The sequence below is a fragment of the Manduca sexta genome, chromosome 3 (genome assembly GCF_014839805.1).
Source record: "Manduca sexta isolate Smith_Timp_Sample1 chromosome 3, JHU_Msex_v1.0, whole genome shotgun sequence".
Lineage (NCBI taxonomy): Eukaryota > Metazoa > Arthropoda > Insecta > Lepidoptera > Sphingidae > Manduca > Manduca sexta.
Window position 1 is genome coordinate 5861580 of NC_051117.1, and position 22403 is coordinate 5883982.

General features: G+C 34.9%; 1 protein-coding gene across 3 annotated transcripts in view; it reads left to right on the top strand.

Annotated features, from left to right (window-relative positions):
• LOC115443821 (latrophilin Cirl) overlaps nt 1-22403 on the top strand; it is a 337597-nt gene that overhangs the window by 200782 nt on the left and 114412 nt on the right. The window lies entirely within an intron of this gene.

Below are 22403 nucleotides of genomic sequence, written 5' to 3' on the forward strand. Positions count from 1 at the left end.
ACACGCTAAGAATAGGTCACCTTGTATTAATTTTACTGATATTCAGATATTGCTTATGTCAGATTGTACGATTTCTAAGTACAACTTTGAACTGTTGATTTGCATCGTTAATGAAAAGTTTTTTTCCTTTGCTACTTTATTAAAAAATAACACTTTTGCTATTGTTTTATAATATATAGAAAGTAGTAGGTGTTTTTTGTAATTTTCCGTTACTCGTGAAATATCTTAGAAATGTTTAGAAAGGTATTCAAACAAAGGAAAAAATCCCAATTCTAAGAAAAATTAACATACCTGTTTACACGAAACTGACGCATCGCAAAACCAATTGTGTAAACACAGAAATGGTGGAATTAACAAAATCCTAGATTTAAGACCTCTTTGCCGCATGAGTAATGAATTTCATTAGCACGCTTAACTTTGTTCTTAGAATGGAAATGTTTGCGAAATATATTTGGGTATATCATTGTTTTTAGCAGTAATGCATGATGATTTTATTTGTGAGGATCGGCAAAATTATACTTATCTATACATATAAAACAAAGTCCCCAAAAGCTGTCTGTATGTGATCGATTTTCTGAAACTCAAATCAAACCGTTTACAAAGATAATTAAGGCTCATAATCACTAATTAACATTAGTCAGTGCTAAGGCAATACAAACTTTCCTTAGCTCCATATTTCACATACATGATGGAATCATTAAAATTCGTTTCTCGTCTCGAGTGAGATTTTTAAATGTTTACCGTCAGCGCCCATTGTGTCTAATATTTCGTATGAATTATTCAAAATGTTAATTATTAGAATAAATATTAGGTGTCAGCGAGATGGGCGGGGTCGCGGGACGAGCTTAGTTCTCGTAGGCGTTCTTTATTTAGAATGACTAGTGTATTTCGTATAGATTTATGGTTGACAATTGTTATTTGTTGTGGGCACTTATTTACTGTATTTGTTGCTAGTTAGAAAGTTTAGTGACTCAAAGTTTAAGTGAAAGATATTCATCACAAAAAAGTAGCAGAATTTGAATTTGATATTTATCATGGACTTCTAGTAAATTTGTAATTCATTCCTTGTCTAATGGTATTTTTTTACCTACACGGTGAAGTGATCTTACTGCACCTGATGGTAAGTGGAGCGGGGTCCAATAGAATGTCGACTGACGAGAGATGATTAACCTACGACAATCTAAATTATACCGGCCTGTTGGAACCGATATACACAGGCTGATCCCAGATCGCAACATACTTACTAATAATATATACTTATTTGAGCTCCGGACAAGATAGCCTTGGAATCGATTCCCAAGAGTGTCAAACTTTTAGTCTTTTTCTACACAAATCTATTTCCAGTGGTTAATGTAAAAAGGTAGCCGATTGAAAATGATTGTAAAAATAATAATTCAAAAAAACAACGATTTTACTCTATAAATATTCTAAAACATTCAAGCGTAGGACGCTATTATCACTACAGTATATAGATGCCTATTAAAATCCAATAAAATACGCAAAGTCAATATATTTCCAGCATAAAACAATATTCCGTAAAATCCGGTTCGATTAGGTTCTCTTATAAATAATTCAACGGAGCAATTAAAATTTTCAATAAACGCCACATTTTTACCATTCGCTCCGTCAAGTAATAAGTGGTTCCACCCAGAATGGAGCGCTTATCTTCAAGCATTAACTAGCTGAGGTGGACAGCATACATATATGGAAATCGTCGATAAGACGCTGCGATTGTAAAAAGTCGCATTTTTATTAGTTCAATCATTATACTGCCTTATGGTTGTTTACGTGGTGCGACTACCGTGCTGTGTCGGGTTCGGTTTCCGAATTAGGTAATGTGTTATTATGGTCTTTGCTCGCTGTCAGAATCTGAAATAGAGTCCGGTAAATAGCAATATACTCCGAACTGTTTCATGAAATCTTAGCTTGCAAACATATGTTTTGTACGTTTCGCCCTGTCTTCTTCTGAATTGAGTAATAAATACACTATGTATGCAGTTACTTCGTTGCACACGTGCAACGATTGTCTAATGTCTAGTTACGATTACCGAAAAATATAAACTAAAATGTCCGAAAACAAAAACGTTATAACTCCGCGTTAATCTTTATTATTGTTAATGTCGGAATCAGATTAAAATACAGGGAAAATTCCATTGTATAAATTCCCGTAGGATGTTTACGTACGTAAAGGATGTGTATTATAAAATTAACCTGGACATACGGATATATAACGGCAATGACGCACGGGTAAACGTATTAAAACAAAATATAATTTTACGTTAAAACCTGGTGTCTATGAAGACATTTTAGATACGCACTAGGCCAGCGAGGTGGTAGCACCTAAGCCCTCTTAGTACGCACGTGCCCAGCAGTGGGGTAGTATATAATACAGGGCTGATATTATATTATAATGATCTATATCAGTCTTTCTCAAAGTGTTCGTTAATAATCCCCTGTGGGCGTTAAGGGCTTTCAGGGGGCCGGTAATAGGTCTAAAATAATAAAAAAATATGTAGATCCGTTCAGAAATTTAGCCGTTAAAGTGTAACAATCAATTAAACACATTTATAATATTAACAATGATGCAAGTTTTAACTCAGAAACAGATAAGACTCAATCATAGGTATATTTAATATAAAGCAATCTCCGGGGGCGCTAGAAAACAATGGATTTCATAGTGGGCTGGGATAAGTTTGAGTAAATAAGATTTATATGAAGATAGTAATAAAGTAACCATTGGTGATAATGTAATAAGTTTGTATCACATTTTCTAATATCACTTTACCAATCAGCAAAACCCTTGCAATATTCCAAAAAACGTTCACGTATCAATTAACAAAGCCGAATGGACGGTTGAAAAATCCAAACAAACCGGATTAGCTGGCAGACACCCGTTGAAAAAAAAAACATTAAATTGTTATTTTCCCTAATTGCTCCCAACGTTTCAAAGGGATGAAAGGTCCCAGGGAGACGCGATCCGTTTATAGAGAACGATACAAAAAACCGCGAAATATTAGGCCAGGTAAACCGAGTGGACCAATCATACTATAATCCATTAAGATTTTGCCCCGCTTCGTCGAACACATTTCCAAACTCCCGCGAGGTAAATATTTCAACCTCCCCCCACCTTTGCCAAGTATAATGTATTCACCCCCCAGACCTCATCTTTCGGTCCCTGTTTTGCATGAAGGGGGAATTTAAATTGTGTAATCTAACTTTGAATTCATTCATACATTCGGCGCCATCTAACGGTGATAAATTGAAACTCGGATGGATTCTTACAGTCATTTAGCATTTAGACTCTTTGAGGGGTGGTCGCGTTTGTTAATCTTTTACTGATATGCTAATTTCGGTTTTTCAAGGTCACTTATAAAGCGCTCTCGATGGAATTCCACTACACAGTCCATGAAGATTTGAGATTTTATCATTTAATTAATAAAGTAATTATAATTTATAGCTTGTTCCACGCCATGCTATCAAAATTGTAAATCAGTGTACTTCTATAATTAAGAAGTTGTGTTTATGGGTCTAGTATTTAATTGGAAGTTCTTCATAAGTATTAAGATTACTTCAATGATTATTTTTAGATATCGTCCACATAATACGACGAATTCGTTGATCTAACTTCATTAACGTCCCCATTTCGTTGTAGATTAGATTGCGTATACCCATTATAAATAATTGTCACGAAAATCTTACTCGTTTGAACACTTCTCTCAGACTGAATAACTAACAATCCACATTACTAGTAAGTCTGCACATGCTAGATTTTCAACTGAGCAACCCAGAAACACAAAGGAAGCGTTAGTTATGCAATAGGAAGACTCGGAATAATTTATGCTCGCAAAAACCTATATAAAACTAGAAGCCGCATAAAATTGTTCTTATTGTGAAAAAGTTATGAAGCGAAACCCGGTCTCGTTGTCAAATATCATTTTTGTCACTTTTCACTGGGGCCCGGTGCTTTTATACATTTTCGCGCTGAATCCCTTTTGTCTTCATTTAGAAAACCATTTTTCTTGTTTACCCGTTATCCGTTTAGTACAAAAGGTATACTGTTTCATTTCGCAAATGTAGTCTTAATACGATTGTGTCGATGTCTCGTGCTTGATATTTTCTTTTATAATTCCATCCATTGATTTATTAAGGTTCCAAGTGAATTATGGAAAGGAGGCTAACGAGCCTTAATGTACGCAAAGTAGTCATTATCTGAGTCCGTTTCTTTTTCCCTTCATTGTTTTTACGTATTGGTAATTCGTCTATTGTTTTTTTTTTTCAATTTTGTTTCAAGCCATAATTGGACTTGTTTGGTTGTGATTAGTGACATGTTCTTCAAGACCTTGTTTGTTATAGTTGCTTAGATATAAACAGACTACGTTGTCTTTAGTTGCTAAAGCTACTGTTAATTCTTTGTCATAATCGTATAGCAGTCCTCATTAAATAGATGCTGGTGATAGGATATATTTTATATCCGGCATAATTGCGTCGACTGTCGAGGGGTAATCATTTCTCGTCAGTCAACATTCTATTGGATCCCGCTCCATTTACATCAGATGCAATGTCACTTAACCGTGCCGGTAAAAAAAAAAACAATCTGAAGCAATATCTAAAGATAGTCAAACATTACAAACAGGATCATTACCATTTCCAACATCCTGGTGTTCAGATTGAGTAATAAAGATATAATACACAAATAACACTAAACATGGCGATAAATATTCAGAATATTTTTAACATCTATGTAAATTAAATATGTCCATCAAACAAGACGTTAGAATTAAAAACACGTTCTACAAATTTTATTAGTCGAAAAATTGCAATCGCCCGTTAATAAACGTGGGAGCCCATCTATCTCGGTTTTAATTAACTTTGCATTTGCTTCCCGGAGCGGCTTCTTTCGAATTATAACGAGATTTTGATTCGAGACACAATTGTTATGGCCGTTTTGACACGAAATTACTGTCAAATCTAGAATCGTTCTTTTATTTCTATATTAGTCTTTTATTTCATTTATAAAGTATGGTCGATGTAGTTTGAAATTCTTCGAATTGAAGTGCTGACTTTAACTAAGTTATGATAGTTTTTCTTTATTGCATTGAATGACGAGACGAGCTTGGCATTTGATGGTAAGCGATACGACCGCCCATAGATAGAAACACCATCCAACACCTTGAATTATATAGTACTGTTTGGTATTCCACTGCGCTCGCCATCCTGAGACATGAGATGTTACGTCTTAATATGTCCAGTAGTTACACTGGCTACAATGTTTTTCAAACCGGAACCCAACATTGACTACACACTGCTTGGAGTCACATATAGACATTGTGGTGGTACTTACCCAGACGGCCTATCACATTTGAAAGACCATCAGTAAATACGTCCAGAATTTTCTCTATGATATTCCAGTAAAGTTTTGGCTTTTGTAATTCTATTTCTATAGATACAAATTAATAGAGCTATTTACAAGCGGTACATTCAATCGGTTATGTTCTATTTAAGTAGAACTGAGCAATTTGTTGTCGACGACGCCTAAACCTGTAATTCTAGTCAAATTAGTTAGCAGTTACATTCACTAAAACTGTGGCGGCATTTGTATTACCTGCATACATTTTGCATTACTTAAAATAACCTAATTTGATTCGTCCCATAATTTTAGTTTCGTATATTTACTTGGCATCTATTTTATTTCCACAATTATCTTTGCATTTAAACGTAACGACCCCTGACTAATGCATAAAATCAAAATATGCATGGCTATTAACGAAACCAATGTTTTTGACAACCGCGAAATAAGCTAGGATTAGTCTAGCCCTAGGTTCAATTTACGAACAAAAAGACTAGTCAAAGAAAATGCATTGCAATATGAATAATGGCTTATTTCTTTGAAGCTGGGATTAACGTCAATGCGCTTTAGAAATTCGAACGAATTCAGGACTTTAACATTTGCGGTTAGCCTTTACAGACACTAAATATTAATTATAAATATAAAAGGTTGTTTCAATGTAGAAGGAAATTTATAAACTGCTATCTAGATTAAAATGAATATAGTACATGAATAGGTCAATAGCATGTTTATATGTTGGTTAGAAGTTAACATACCACTCCATTGATTCGGATGATAGACTATCGGATAAAGTTCTAGAATTATATCATGATACCCAGCAGTGGCGGAGCGTCCATGCAACCCGACACCTACCTGCTTCCCTTTTAGGTTTGTCTTAGTTTTTATACTGTGAAATTGGCCTCGATATGTCAAGTAAGGATTGGTTTTGCTCCGGAGTTACCTTTTAAAAAAGTTATCCTTCGCCACTGATATCCAGCGCTCTTTTATCTAGAAAAGCTTCCACAATATGTAATACCTATTGTATAAATTCGTACACGACCCATCATGCATCAAACACGAATTTTAAACCCTGCTAACCTATTTCATATCCATAACAGGTGCTGAATAGAAACTCTAGGATACGTCATGCCAGCTGACCCGTTCTTTGTTCCAATCCAAATTTTCAACCCCGTTTGTAACACAATAGTACTAGTTCACAAAAAAGACTACGAAATGTGTCGGTTTTTCGTTCGTGTGACGTGTGTTTTTGCAATTTTCTGTGCAAATTAATTGCAGTAGTGGTCAGGTGTGAAGGATGAAATTTTCTGATAGAGAACCCGATACTATATAGGTACTAATATGCATAAATACGGTCTGCAAAACGTTCTAATGAGGTTTTAGAAAAATTACGAAAGGGAAGCCGGTAGGAAATCTAGAGAGCTAATTTAGAGATTTTAAATGATTGTGGATTATCGTTTTTCGTACTTTCATTGCTACATATCATATAAACTACCTATAATTTTGGATTTATTTGTTGAGAGAAAGTTATAATATAGAAACCGCGATAAAATCCGAAAAATAGTCTTATTTAAATATTGAAAAAAAAATGTATATAGGAGCTTTTATTAAAGAGCAGAATCCAATACAGCAGTTTTTTTAATTTTTGACTGTCTGCATTTTTGTACATGCATCACACAAAAACTACTGCATGTAATTAATTGAATGTAGTTTTTACTAATGTATAACTTAAAGTATATGCTCCATTTTATCTCAGAAAAACTTTTTCACACGGGTGGAGCTGCAAACAAATGCTAGTCAAAATCATTGCTTTAAAATAAAATCAATTTACATTAGTTTTACGTTCTGTATAGGTTTGTAAAGTTAGGTATTCATGTTTTGTAGGCCAGTATTACAATGAGTATGTTAATTTGATCAACACGATAAACTTAATGCACTAATTGTTTAATAGACTAGCTTTTTGTTCTGTTAGTAACGATATTACGAAACTGAATTATACTGGGGCTATGTGTTTATTTTTTATACACGGCAAACCTTGCACCTGATTGTAAGTAGACTGGTGTCCAATAGAGTGTCGACTGACGAGAGATGGTTACCTCTTGGCAGTCGACACAATTATGGTGGCCTGATCCCGGAGCGCGACACTTACGTGGGACATTGTTGCCGGTTTTAACACCTTGTGTACGGTGGTCGCTATCCGGGCGGATATAAAATATATTCTACCACCAACAATATACATAAACAAAAGATTTGATGTAATAATCATCACGGTTTTTATGAGCCATATTTTTGAAAAATATATTTGAGATGTTAATATCTGTTTATTGAATTGCGATGATATTAAGTTCCTGACTGTAGCCGGATATCGTCTGATATCTCACTTCTGAGCAATATTGAGTAGCATCTATTAACACATTATAATAATATCAGCCCTGTATTACATACCGTCCCACTGTTGGGCACGGGCCTCCTCTACTACTGAGAGGGATTAGGCCTTAGTCAACCACTCTGCCCTAGTGCGGATTGGTAGATTTCACACACCCTCGAAAATTCCTATAGAGAATTCTCAGGTATGCAGGTTTACTCATGATCTTTTCCTTCAACGTTTAAGCAAACGATAATTCAAAAGGATACACATACCATTTTAGGAAAGTTAGAGGTATGTGCCCTTAGGATTCGAACCTGCGAACATTGGTCTTGGCAGTCCGTTTCACACCCAACTAAGCTATCGTCGCTTTTTAACACAGCTTTAAGATTGGAAAAAATAATTAAGCTAACACAATTTGCGATGCGGGAATTGAACCCGTTATCTTGCTATTCAACTGGTTTATCGTCGACCGTCGCGCCTCGTCGGTCGTCAAACCATTCATTACTTTCATACATTTAATATCAATATTCGATACCGCTATAAACTAAAGTGATAAAATACTTTACGTCACCTATTAAATGAAAAAACCTTGAAATTCTAAAGATGACAGTATGGAACACGTACTTTCAATTGAAAAATGCCGATAATCACTTACCCTTATTATTCTAACGTACACCTTAAGTAAGCTGCTGAAAGTTCACATTTCAATAGCAGTCTCTTCACTTATTGGGTATAAAATAATTTGATGTGCAACACAATAGCATTTTAGTTCGATAGTAAGATAAAGCCCTTTTGAGATTAAACGCGCGATACAAAGGAATGGAAGGAAATGGCTATAGGTTTTTTTTTTTATAGTGTTAAAAGGGGATAATTGAATTATGATTTTATTGTTTTAATAGGATTTTGTTGAATACCTTATTATTAATTAGCTTTGATTTAATTCTTCGAAAAAAGAGTTTTATGTTTGATCGAGAAGACATTATGTATGAACTAGCATTTGATTTTTACAAGTTAAAATAAATCACAATCTTACTATATTACGGTAAGAAGTCGATTGAATAATAATATAACAGATTTACTAAACTTTCAATAGAAAAATGGAAAAATAGCAAAGCATTATATACCTTACTTCCACCTCCCTAAATGTCACTCTTAAGAATAATGGAAGACAATAAAAAATACTTCCCTGATACAATCACATTAAATTGGGCCCTCAAGCGAATCTGGTACTTGACAGGAGCACTTTAAAGTTCAAATCCGACCGTACTCGCGTAACAAAACAAGCAATTTGGTGAAAAGAATCGTTCTCAGGGGCGAAAGTATAAATTTTTTTCGAACAAAACTCGACGGACATTCGTTTTGATAATATTCAATTATGAAAATCGCAAATTAGGGACTCTGTCTGAAATAGTAGTAATGGAGGTTTTTTGCCTCCGTCGAAGTAAATTTCCATTGTGATTCCTTTTGCTACATTGAATTTGAACGTATAATTTATATTACAGTTCAATGGGTCCAATGTTATCGGTTATTAATGGCATACCGAAGGCTTTTGGTTAATTTTCTCGAGTTCAAAATTGCGTGTGAACTTTGTCCGATTTGTGATGGATTCGTTTTGGCACTTCTGCGTAAAGTAATAAGGTTTACAATAAATTGTTAATAATGATCTCTCACATGATCATGTGAATTATAATCAACCATCTCGTAATAACGAACAAGCAGTTGATAGCTTTATAATAAATTCTATATAGTCAATTGTGACTGAGTTTTTTCATCTTAAAATTTACTCAGTCGCAGCTCGAAGTCAGAAAGTTAGAAATAGCCCCGTGCCTCGTAAAGCACATAAAGCCATTAGTCCTGCACCTGTTCTCTCCGGTCATGTCAAATTGTCGCACCAGGGCCCTTATTCTGTATGATAGTGTAAACGCGTAACGCGGCCGTGTCATGTTATCTTCGAGAAATGTGCGTGGAATGGTATTCTGTAAGCCAAATTTCTAGAGTCCTAAACATGACGCGTTGTGTTACGTGCTTGTTACGCACTGTCAAAATAACGTGCGGGATAGAGAATAAGGCCTCGGACTATGAGAGTGAAAGAACTGAGAGTGCACCTGTGTATTGCGTACACACTTGTGCACTATCTCCCGCATACCTGGCTGATCTTCGGCCTAAATTCGGCTAGGAGTTCATTTAACGTCAGGAGATTACGATTTAACCAATGTGATAATATACTTTTTACCATAGTTACGTCCTTTCCAATCTTAGTCGTGAATTAAGACGATATCATCGGCATAATATATTTTTTCCTAAGTTATAGTTAACAACTTTTCCCACCCAAGACAGTATTGACTAGCGCATGCGCAGTTAACATGAGCACTAAGGTCTGCCCGGTCCGAGTTTATTGCAACTGCCCCTTTGGGAGGGGTCACTCGGTTTTTATTTGCACTTAACACTTTAGAAGATGTATCGTTATTTAGAGTTGGTATCTGGGGTTTGCTGTATTGGAGATAAATAAAATTGTTCTAATAATAAAAATGTGAGTTTGTCTTTATGTTTGTTATAAACGCGAAAACTGCTAAATGGATTTGAATTTTATGCGACAGATTGGATTCAAATATAAACTACTTTAATTCCTGAAAATAAACAGTAGACATTAATCCCAGGAAAGAATGCAAGCGGAGCCGCGGACTACGCTTAGAGTAAATAAACCGACGCTTGTACTGCAATTATATCTAAGCGACACATATACAGAAAATGTACTATATACATATTTGAAAACGTCAGATTTATGTCCGTCGTTTAATCTGGGTTTCATAGCTCTAGAACAGTTTTTATATTATTATATTTTTATACAGCAAATAGTTTGTTATATATTTTTTTTAAATAATCAATACTTTAAATAGCTCTCCTGTAAGTTTACTATTTGTCGCTTATATAGTTTTTATATTATTATATCGAAGGTTGAAAGGCTTATTAACTTAAGCGATATTTTTCGAAAAAGATTTTAACTAGGTTAAAAAAAACTTAGAAAACAGTACTAATTTTAATTATGTATGACACTTAGTGTCGCAAAAAAATGTCGCTTAAGTCAATTAGGCTTTAAACCGTGAATATTAATGACTGAAAGATTTATTATGGCTTTTTTCTGCTATCACTACTTTAAATCGTTATACAGTAAGTTTAGTAATTGGCGCTTAGATTAAATCACAGTTCAAACGATGAAACATTCTAGTTTACATATAGTTTTTACAGAGCCTTTCCAATACTCGTATATCAACATGAGCGAAAAATCCACCTGGGGCTTATCAATCAAGGCCTATCGAAAAAACTTAAGCAATGATAGTAAACTTTCCCTTACAATCTACATGGAGTTGCATTAACCGATTACAGGCGATACGGGAATCGCCCTCCAGAGAGTCCTGTGGGAAACTAAATTATTTTACTGTTGCTTGTTTATTTGTTAGGGTTTTTGCTTTTCTTGAGTGAAGGTGGTGCTCGCTAGATTGTTTAGGCTAACGTTGGTGTAGTATTGCGGGGTTCGAATCCTGGGTAGTGATTAAGTTTTTCTACTCAGTATCTGGAATTTGGAATTTGTGTCCGATATGGCGAGATGTTGGCTCTCCACGTGGACGGAATACACATGGCAAATAGTTTGTGCACTAGTAGCGCCTCTGCCTACCCTATAACGATAAAGGTGCAGCGTGCGTTTTTAGTATTATATAACTTTTACATGCACGACAAAGTGACTCCACAGCATCTGATGGTAAGTGGAGTGGGGTCCAATAGTATGTCGACTGACTAGAGATTACCCTTCGGCAGTCGACACAATTATGCCGGCCTGTTGGAACCGGATATATACAGGCTGATCCCAGAACGCGACACACTTACGTGGGCCTCTATGGCGGGTTTAACACCTTGTGTACAGTTGTCGCTATCCGGGCGGATATTAAATATCCTACCACCAACTACTCAGAAGAATAGATTTACATGTCTGTTCATGTGTTTATTTAAATCAAGGACATGAATTTTAATTTCCATCTACTCAAATAAGCAATTCAAGACCTTGTTTAAGAAGGCGATAAAAACTACATTACATTATTGAAACCATTTTAAGGAGCTCAAACAACGGCAAGCAAAAACATCAATATGTACGTCAAACCCAATTGTCATTCCGAGCTAATCAGTCAATGTAAGTGCTAGATGAAAAAATAAATGGGGTGCTAATTTTCATAGCGCTAAGGTTTAATTTGTTTTGTGCTGAATCAGCGCAAGGTGTTCGTTCGCACGCTTTTGTTATAGAGCAGTTTAGGCCAGAGTTTGCCGCGTGTAAATATTTTTTTATTGATTTGATGTTAAGGTAAGATCTGTTGAATTTTTCTATGAGTTAGGATAAAAATTATGTATTTCATTTTATTTATATGTAAACGTCCTAATTTTGTTTAGCCGGATGAGATCTAAGTAAGAGTAAATTTATGGAGGCTTTCAAAAAATAACTACTGCTATTTAGCCAAAATATCGACTTCCACAAAGAAATGTCAACATTTTATAACTGGATTATACTATATTAATAAAACATAATATCCACAAAGGTCAAGTAACAAGTACAATTTAGTTTAATTACGCAAGTTATCTTCAATTCTTGACCTAAAATTGTAACAGTTACAACAAGGATAACCTGAGGCAATTTCAGACATAATTACTTTGACGTCTAATTTATTTAGAAACGGCCCTTATCTTTAACAATTCAAGAATAATTTATTAACATTTTATCTACTTACCGTAATATTACTGTGTTTATAACAAGTACTTAATATTTAGCATTAATTAAATGCTTGTTTTATTTGATAGGTAGTGGTTGACGGTGAAATCTTGATAGTAATATGCGTCATAGAACTAATTAGTATTGCATAGACAATGTAATCATAACATTTAACATTTGATATCATGATTTAATTAGTTCATTAACACATTTCTTGCTAATTTCCCGATGTACTGTATCTTGAGGATTTTTAAAAATGTATTCAAGTCGAAAACGAAGTAGTATTAAAATTATATCTAGACTAGCATATTCTATAAGTGCCTTATACTAGCAATCCTTGCTATAAGGTTGTCGCATTTACACTTCACATTCAATATTTTAATTGTTTCCACTATAATCTCTACTATAAACTACGCTGTGCCCTTCGGCACGCATTGGTACGGCCTGGGCGAACTTTTACTCTGTTTAGACAATTTGCAACTACGTTTAATGCTTATGCTGCCTACGAATTTGTTTTACATTGACTTTATTTGTAGAATACCAAACAATACTTTGTAATTCAAGTTAGATGGTGTTTCTACTGTTCATGAGTGGTATCGCTTACCACCAGGCAAACGGCAAGCTCGTCTCGTCAATAAAAAAAATAGTACACTCAAAGTTTCTTTGTTCCATGTGCCAAGACATTACGGACCTTACTAGTACAGACACAGATCTTATATCTGACCAACGGATGAGGAATTCAATCAATTCTACGGCCCGTATTCACAATCGTTGATTAGCTAATACGAAGCAATGGTGTGATTATAAGTCTGTTTATCAGTGCTTTCGGCATGACAGCCTTCGCTGTGCGTAGGCATAGGGGCGCTGTGATTGGCTAATATTGAAATACTTCAGTCGGCTGTCTGATACGCATGCCGAAAAATATGAAACTGCTGACGCTATGCTTTCGGACGCACTGTATATAATATATTAACTGCCTCGGTGGCGTAGTTGTAAGTGTACATGGTACAAAGTACGACTGCCGCGCTGAGGTCTTGGGTTCGAATCACGGGTCGGGCCAAAAATAATTGTGACTGGGTTTTTCCATCTTAAAAATTACTCAATCGCAGCTCGGAGTCAGGAAGTTGGCGGTGTGATACTCCCGTGCCTCAGAAAGCACGTAAAGCCGTTGGTCCTGCGCCTGATCTCTCTCCGGTCATGTCGGATTGCCGTCTCATCGGACTATGAGAGTGAAGGAACAGAGAGTGCACCTGTGTATTGCGCACACACTTGTGCACTATAATATCTCCTGCGTACCTGGTTGATCTCCGTTGAAATTGGCCGCCGTGGCCGAAATTCGGCTCGGAGGGATTCATATAATATATAATAATATCTGGGCTATATTGGAATTCTCAGAGATCAATTATCAGGCAGCCGTCGTAAAACTAAGCCAATTTCCGTAACATTCATCAAAATTATGACATCATTAACAGTAAAACTAACAAAAACTATTTCAATATCATCGAAAAATCCAAAATTCTGCCGTCAATTTTCATAATCCAACAATTCGTTTCCAATAGAAGTCAACACGCTTCCAGGTTTAAACATGTCAATACTGCAGTCGAAGTTTAAGATTACTAAAAGCTGATCCGTGTACGCCTATTTATAAACGGCAGACTAGAAACGAGTATCCTTTTAGCGAGCTATAAATGTTAGTTCAAATTGCATTGTAACGTATATGGAGTTTTAGTGCTGGGTTAACTTGGTAATTGATTAAGGGGAAATCGTGGTTGCAGGAAGGATTAGCGGGACCTGTACTTGTTTTATAGGGGCAGGGGAAATATCTCACTGCACTTGGTAAGTAGAGGGTTCACAAGAATGTCAACTGACGAGAGATGATTACCCCTACAGTTGACATAATGCCGGCCTGTTGGAACCGGGTATCAGGCTGAGCCTACGCGACGCATTTACGTGGGCTACTGTGGCGTGTCTACTGCACTTGGTATATGAGGTCTAATATAATGTCAACTGACAGATGATTACTCGTACAGTTCACATAATGCCGGCCTGTTGGAACCGGATATCAGGCTGAGCTTACGCGACGCATTTACGTGGGTCACTATGGCGGGTTTTAAAACCTTGTGTAAATATATCCAATAAATACTTAGGAATTTTCCAGCTGACACTAACAGGTCCTTTTATAACTACACATTTTTTTTTTCGTAAATTGTCTTCTTGTACCGAGTGAGACTCGTTTCCCAGTACCTCATACCGCTTTACCATGGAGGGTAATGGACAATTAATTCCAACACCTCCCAATTCTCCTGTTTAATTTCGTTTGGTGTTAATACTAATTAGTGCTTCATAGACTCGCCAAGTTTTACGCTCGATGTCATAAAATGCCTGATGCAGCACTGCCGATACTAGCTAACAGAAGTTGCGGGATAATCTCATAGATACCTACTGTCGACTTTCATTCTGTTTTCAACCTTCTTACTATATCTTCAAAGTCTAGTTTACTCGTATCGATATTAACTTCAGGGTCTTAAACTCAAATCTAAGTTACTAATAAATCATCATCGCCCCGATTTAAATTCAAATCGGATTTATATTAAAATTAGCGATTTATCAACAATTAGGGACCACACGCGACTTCGTATTAATGGACCTGTAAAATGACGTTACAATTATATTCACTACTTTATGGGTGACAGTTTTATATCGACGTGAAATTGAGAAAGTATGGATGCGGTATGAATGAAAAATATGGATCTGGTATGTTATGTATAGGTTAATGTGTTTAGTAACATTGTATATTCGTTTCTAGATTTGTAGAGTATATTAATGTTTAATAATACATTAATGTTTAATAATACATTGAAATTACTGATAAAATTATTAAATCTTATAATGCCATATTTACAACTGTTACCAACTGTTCAACAATGACCTTTAAATGCGTATTAATAATACTCGAACACCATTCTTGCACGATTGCAATACCTACTTAGGATGGTTCGCATAAAGAACAAAATCGAAATTACCACATTATGGACACTTATCTATTTTATTCATTTCAAATAAAGACTTAGGAGGCATACAGTATTTACTAGTGGCGGCCAAACTAAACTGCATTTGTATCATGGTCTGCCAAATCTATACATTTTGTTTTATTATTAAAACGCGGGTAAAATACCCAATACCTGAGCAGAGGCGTCAAATTACCGCATCCAAACCCAAGTCCACATCAACAATAGTAGCGATCAATCTTCCGCCCACATCGCTTAAGATTTACGCGCGCCGCGGCGCTTTTCATTTTTATTAAAATTTTAATTCTCTCGCCTTGAGATGAGTTTATTTAGTAATATATTGCGCCTCAGTATTAATGTTTAAGTATAATATTAATTTATGGCTTCAAACGAGGCCTACGAAACTCGAAAACAGGGGTGGAGTTTTGTTTTATATTAATTTGGTGCTTCGTAATATGTTCAAGGACTTGATTCAAGGATCTGGTGTTTACTCTGCGACAATGGAGGCCATCTTGGCGTTTAGAATATGGCGCTTATAATACCCGATGTCATCTCTACATATATCGACGGTTGTAAGTGCTTAAGCGACATTTTTTGTTACACCTGTTTCATAAATATTTAAAATCAGCACATTTTTCTATGTTATTTAAACCTAATTATAAGTTTTCGAAAGAAATGTCGCTTGAGTTAATTAGCCTTTCAATAGTCGATATATTTTTTTGTTAAAAAAATAACAAATTTCTTAAGGACCCAAGACAATAAACTAACGAAATGAAAAAAAAAATGCTTAATGCATTTATGCACTTAATAAATGAGTCTTCTTTTTCCATTCGACGCGGCTTTTATGTATGATCTGATGATCTCTCAATCAATTTAAAACCATTTAATATTGTTAATTCTTTTTATATTACACTTTATAATTATAGCCCATACTTCGATTATTAACCTTATTACCTTGCTAATAAAATTGATAATACACCGTGCCGATAATCGCAATCAAATTATACCAAAAGAAAATAATTTAATTAATTTTAACGATCACTAAACGTGTGGTACAATTGGAATTTTTATGTCGGTTAATGCAATGTTAATAAACAAAATAAATTTTATTTAGAAAGTAACTTAGAAACGAATTCAATTAGCTTTTGTACAAATTGGATATTACTTTTTGGTATTCATGATCATGTATTATAACAGTTTAATGTCGGTTTTCTATTTTACTTTTTAATGTTAAGTTTAAAATGTTTAGACTGCATCGGAGTCGTTTGCTATTACATTGTTTTGGCTATAGCGTGACTTTTGACCACTGCTCTGAGGTCTCGGGTCAAATAAGTGTTTGGGTATTTCTTCTCTCTATCAGAGAGTTTCTAGAGCTATATCTATCAGCCAGAAGTCTGGAATTTATTCTTGATATAGCTATGGGCTCTCCTCTCTCCCCCTATTACATCATGGGACATACTTGGCGAAAAGTGGGTACCCTGATTGCCTTGGTTGCACCATTGCCTACTTTTGCAGTGATAAAGGTGTGATGTGTAGTTTTTTAGAAAGGATCAGTGTACGTATAAATTTTCTATTACTGTTATGGCAGGTGTTGCCAGTTGTATTGAACAATATACGAGTTATATAGCTAATGAAACACCATAGATAATACGCGCGGCTACATCTTTTAGTAGACTACCCTCTTTGCCTTTTATTATCTCTTGAATTGTCACAAGTAAAGTAATAATAATTACAAACGCAGTATTCACATCCATAATAAATGTTATTAATCCATAAAAAATTAGCATTCCAATAATCATTCTCGGAGCAATTTTAATCGTCCCTCATTAAGGACATTGCCGCGTAACCACGCGGTTTTACGGCGGCCATTTTGAATTAATATCACACCAAACAAAATGGCGGTCGTGGCTCGTCGGCGGCGATAAAAATTTTATTAATCTCGGATGAGATCTTGGAAGCGTGAATGGCGTTGCGAAATCTTAATTATTTTATTAATTCGCCTTTTTAACCATACTTGTTAATTTTAACACGACCATTACTTGAAGGGGCTACTTTCTGATGCATAAACAATGGAGTTAGGAAATCAGGTCTTGCGGTAAATCTTAAAAAGTGGGTTTAATTACATCGCCTGGAGGTTTATGGTTGATTAAACTAAGCACAGATTCGGGTCGAAGTCTGGAAGTGGATTTGGGGGATTTATCGGTATTACTTTTACGCCACGAATTTCAATATACTTGTATTTATTTTTATTATAGTTTACAATAATTAATTAACATATTAAGTCGTATTTTCAACAGTATTATTATTATCAATCAAAATTTAGTTAAAACATCAAAAAATGCAGTTTATTTAGTTGTAGAAAGGAAAACCGTGATAATTCCCTATCAAGTTTTGTCAGCTCAGAAACTAGATTCCCTTTCAGTTATTTCTTTCAGCTATTCTTCTGTCTCTATTTAATGTAACATCCATATAAGATTGTTGATTGATTTGTTGATTGTTTGAAAAAAATGTTTAAAAACCTAAGGGCCTGTTTAACAACTTCTGTGTAAATTAAACTCGTTACATAAGTGTATAAACCGATCAAATACAATCAAATCTATGCTCCCAAATAAATGTTAAAAAATTAATACTATTTAAATTAGCTGTTTAATATGCTAACTATTCAATAAAAAATACCTGTCTATTAAATTCATTCATGTCGTAAATATCAGAAATTGCCAGAGTAGTAAATCCAAATACAACAGAGAAATATAAGATTAAAGAAAATCTCGATACGAGAATAAAAATATCTTGATTCTGTTTTAAAATCCGATTAGTTTAATAGATTAGCTTCTTCATCTAATTTTACAAATACCTCTTTAATAATAGAGGCCATATCAATAATCATTTTCATTAGTATAGCAACCCTAAGCACCTACTGGGATAATTTAAATGCTAGTGGCAACCCTAGCTGCCGAGTAAATCCGAGCGTATTTGAGCGAAACAACAGCTAACAAGACTTGTTAGACGATTTTATATGCAGAATTTTATTTTGCAACAATTATCTTTTATATAAGAATTGTTAGCTTATTTGTTACAATAGTTGTTTGTCAAAGTATATATTGTTTGTTATAAGGCTGTGTTAATAGGTACGGTAAAAGCGGCGATAGTCTAGTTGGTTGTGGAACGGTCTGCCGAGACGAATGTCCGCAGGTTCAAATCCCAAGGGCACACACCTCTGATTTTTCTAAAAAATGATGTGTATATTCTTTGTGAATTATCGCTTGCTTTAACGGTGAAGGAAAACATCGTGAGGAAACCTGCATACCTGAGAAGTTCTCAATAGGAATTTCGAAGGTGTGTGAAGTCTACCAATCCGCACTAGGCCAGCGTGGTGGACTAAGGCCTAATCCCTCTCAGTAGTAGAGGAGGCCCGTGCTCAGCAGTGGGCAAGTATATAATACAGGGCTGATATTATTATTATTATATAATAGGTACTGTATATATTGTTTATATCTTCGACAATCAATACATTTATAGACTATAAAAACCGAAAATCTACACAATCCCATCTCCAATTCTTCCATTAAACAGGCCGGCATAATTTTATCAACTGGCGAGATGTCTCCTCATTTGACACTCTAGCTGACTTCTACTCTCCTTACCATTAAGCGTAGTGGGGAATGCAGTGCCCGTGTATAAGATAGACAATGCAGTATACAAGCAAATAGCATTGTGGAGACAGTCGTGTGTCTCTGAAGGACATCACGCGCTCAAAGTACCATTTAAAAGGCTCTGATAATGAAAAATGTGTATAATAATCAGCTCTGTATTATATACTGTTCCACTTGGGCATGGGCTTTCTCTACTACTGAGAGGGATTAGGCCTTAGTGTACCACGCTGGCCTAGTGCGGGTTGGTAGACTTCAACATTCAAAATTCTTGGAGACGTTTTCAAGTGTGCAGATTTCTACACTATGTTTTCTTTCACCGTTAAAGCAAGCGATAATTCACAAAGAATACACACATAAGTTTAGAAAAGTCAGATGTGCGTTTGGGTTTTGATCCTGCAGACATTCGTCTCGGCAGTCCGTTCCACAACCAACTAAACCATCGCCGCCTTTATATATATTTTAATATGCTTATCAATTATTATTCCATAGCAGTTCTGCAATTGTTTATTGAACAAATCCTTGTGATTTTCATACAATGGCTTTTCCATATATACACTTACATGTATTTGGGCACCTACAGCGTATTCCCAAGAATGTCTGTCACTGTCTACCCGTTGTGCCGCCTAGCTTCTTAATATTTAACTAAATGTCTTTTACTGACTGTTTTCCTGTTTTTGATGCAAGTTATAGACTTGGCGAGTTTTCTTTTTTAAGTGGGTAAATATTAGGTTGTAGAGGATTAATCGAAATGGGTTGCATATTGTATAACATTTATATATGTATGTGTATGCCTTGTACGTCTTTTCAAATGATTCATCATCATCTGGTAAGCCTGCGTGTTATTCCGTGGCTGTATAAACCAATTCTAGAGCGCCAATTATTTTTTAAATATAAGCTTTCAAAAATATTTTCCTCAATCCATAAAACTTTTATTAATTATGATTGTAGTGTCAAACGAGTGAACATATACGTTTTCAAATATATTAAGTGTAATTACACACATATAATATTGGTTGTTGTTATTTAGACAATTCTTTAATATCAAACAACTAGACCATAAAAATATGTTGTTCAAAAGACCATAATATTTTAAATATATTTACTATTTTATTTATTGTAATAAGATAAATTAACAACACATTAATGCAATTTATTGATGTCGCTTACTGCTTATACATCGCGCCGACATCATGAACGATTCATTCGACTACACTAGCAATTTGTAACTAAGCCATTGACCCCGCCATTAAAACCTCTTTTATTTAACTATGTAAACAACGTTACTTAGGAGTTATTAACTGAATTGTATGATCGTTGTTTTTGTAAGGAACAATGGACATGCACATGGAAATTGTAAAGAGAAAATAAATGATAAAAAAAAGAATGGACTAAGGAAGTAGAGTTGTTGAGCTTTAAAAAAAATATATCTTGTTATGTATCGGGTTTAGCGTTACTTAATAAAATATATGAAAATCCATACAATAAAAGTATTTTCAAACATAATCGTAATAGAAGCTAATAAATAGACGATTTGGTAAAAGTCGCAGGAATACGTTGGATGCAGGCTTTCGACAGGTCTATCTGGAAAATTTTATAGGAGGCATATGTTCAACAGTGGACTTTATGTAGCTGATAATGATGATGATGAATGATGAAGAAATATTTATTCGCCCAATATACTGAAACGTACACAAACATTTAAAATGTAACAAAAAAAAATAAGTCATACATAAAGGTTCGGGCAACGTGCATCCCATGATACTGCCGAAAAGGACCAGATCAGCACCATAGATTCTGCTCTTTGCAAACCTTCAACTACGGTGCAAAAGATTTGGTATTAAGTGGCTCTAAACAAGGATTCCTGAGAATAATTGAATTAGATCCTCACCAAAAATATTTAATTGTTAATTAATTCTTTCATTATTTGTGCTGTGAGTCTCTTACGAAAGAAAAAGATGGCAAAATTATGCTTATGTACTTAAAAAAATAATCATCATATCTATCTATGTATACATATTACAAAGTCCCCAAAAGCTGTCTGTATGCTATCGATTTTCTCAAAATTTACTGAACGGATTTTTATGAATCTTGGTATGGAGATAATTTAAGACCCTAGGAAGGTTATAGGCTACTTTCTATCCCGGGAAAATATATAGCGGGACTTTTATCCCGGAAAAATCCTTCACGCGCAGCGAATAAGCTAGTTAATTATAATTACAAATAACCTAACAGTCATGATAAGTTGAATATCAAATCTATTCCACGTCTCTATTAACGCCAGATCTTGACGATTCTTAAACGGGGCTGGTCATTTAATAAATCAATACGTGGATGGCAGGGATGGCGTTGTATTCGGGAAATTCCCAACCTGATTTTATTGGAATTAGTTAAGTGTTGGGAAAACGTCCATGCGTCATTCAGGAATTATTAGAATCTAGGTGTAGCGCGCGGCTTTCACATTAATCAATAATCATATTGTGCTTTATACAGGTATTTATATAGGCAAAGAATTACCTGTTTATGAGTATTTCTCAATATAAATGTACGTAACGAAATTATTTTGACAAAATATTGTTACGAAATTTTATGTCTCATCTGCTTCTCTTTGTTTTCTTAATACATCAAACAAACATACGAAAGAAAAATAGATAAATCAGAAAATCTCATGTTATAAAACCTTGTACAGGTACATACATTGTTTTGAAAAATACTCTTTTAAATCCCTGCTTTTTTGTTATTTGTTTTAACTGTTTTAGCCTCATTATGAAACAAAGATTTTTTTGTATTATTTTTAAACTAATTAGTCCTTTATTTTTTCAGGTAAGGATAATGCTTGTATTTTAACTCCAGGCGGTAAGTGACAGTTTTTAAACACAGTAGTGGCGAAGGATGCATATATCCAGATACCTGTCGTCTTCCCTTTCGAGCCAATGTAAAATATAATTTTATCATTGGAACGATTCAGAAACCGCATTCTTGCACATCAGTAGTACCTATATGTGGTGTTGGGTTCCCTTTTGGAAAACTTCACCTCTCGCCTCTGAAACAATTCATATATAAACAAGTATCTTCAACAACAAACGTTACAAAACACTACAAGCAAATTATTCCATATGGGTACTTTCTGACTATTAATGAAGACGTTTTAAACAACTTAACTAAATCTTATATTACTTCGAGAGTTTGTAAAAATGGCTTCGATGTTTGTTTGAAGTAAACACAGAAACGGCTGAACAGATTCGGATGGATTTTGGCATACAGGTAGACCATGTCATAG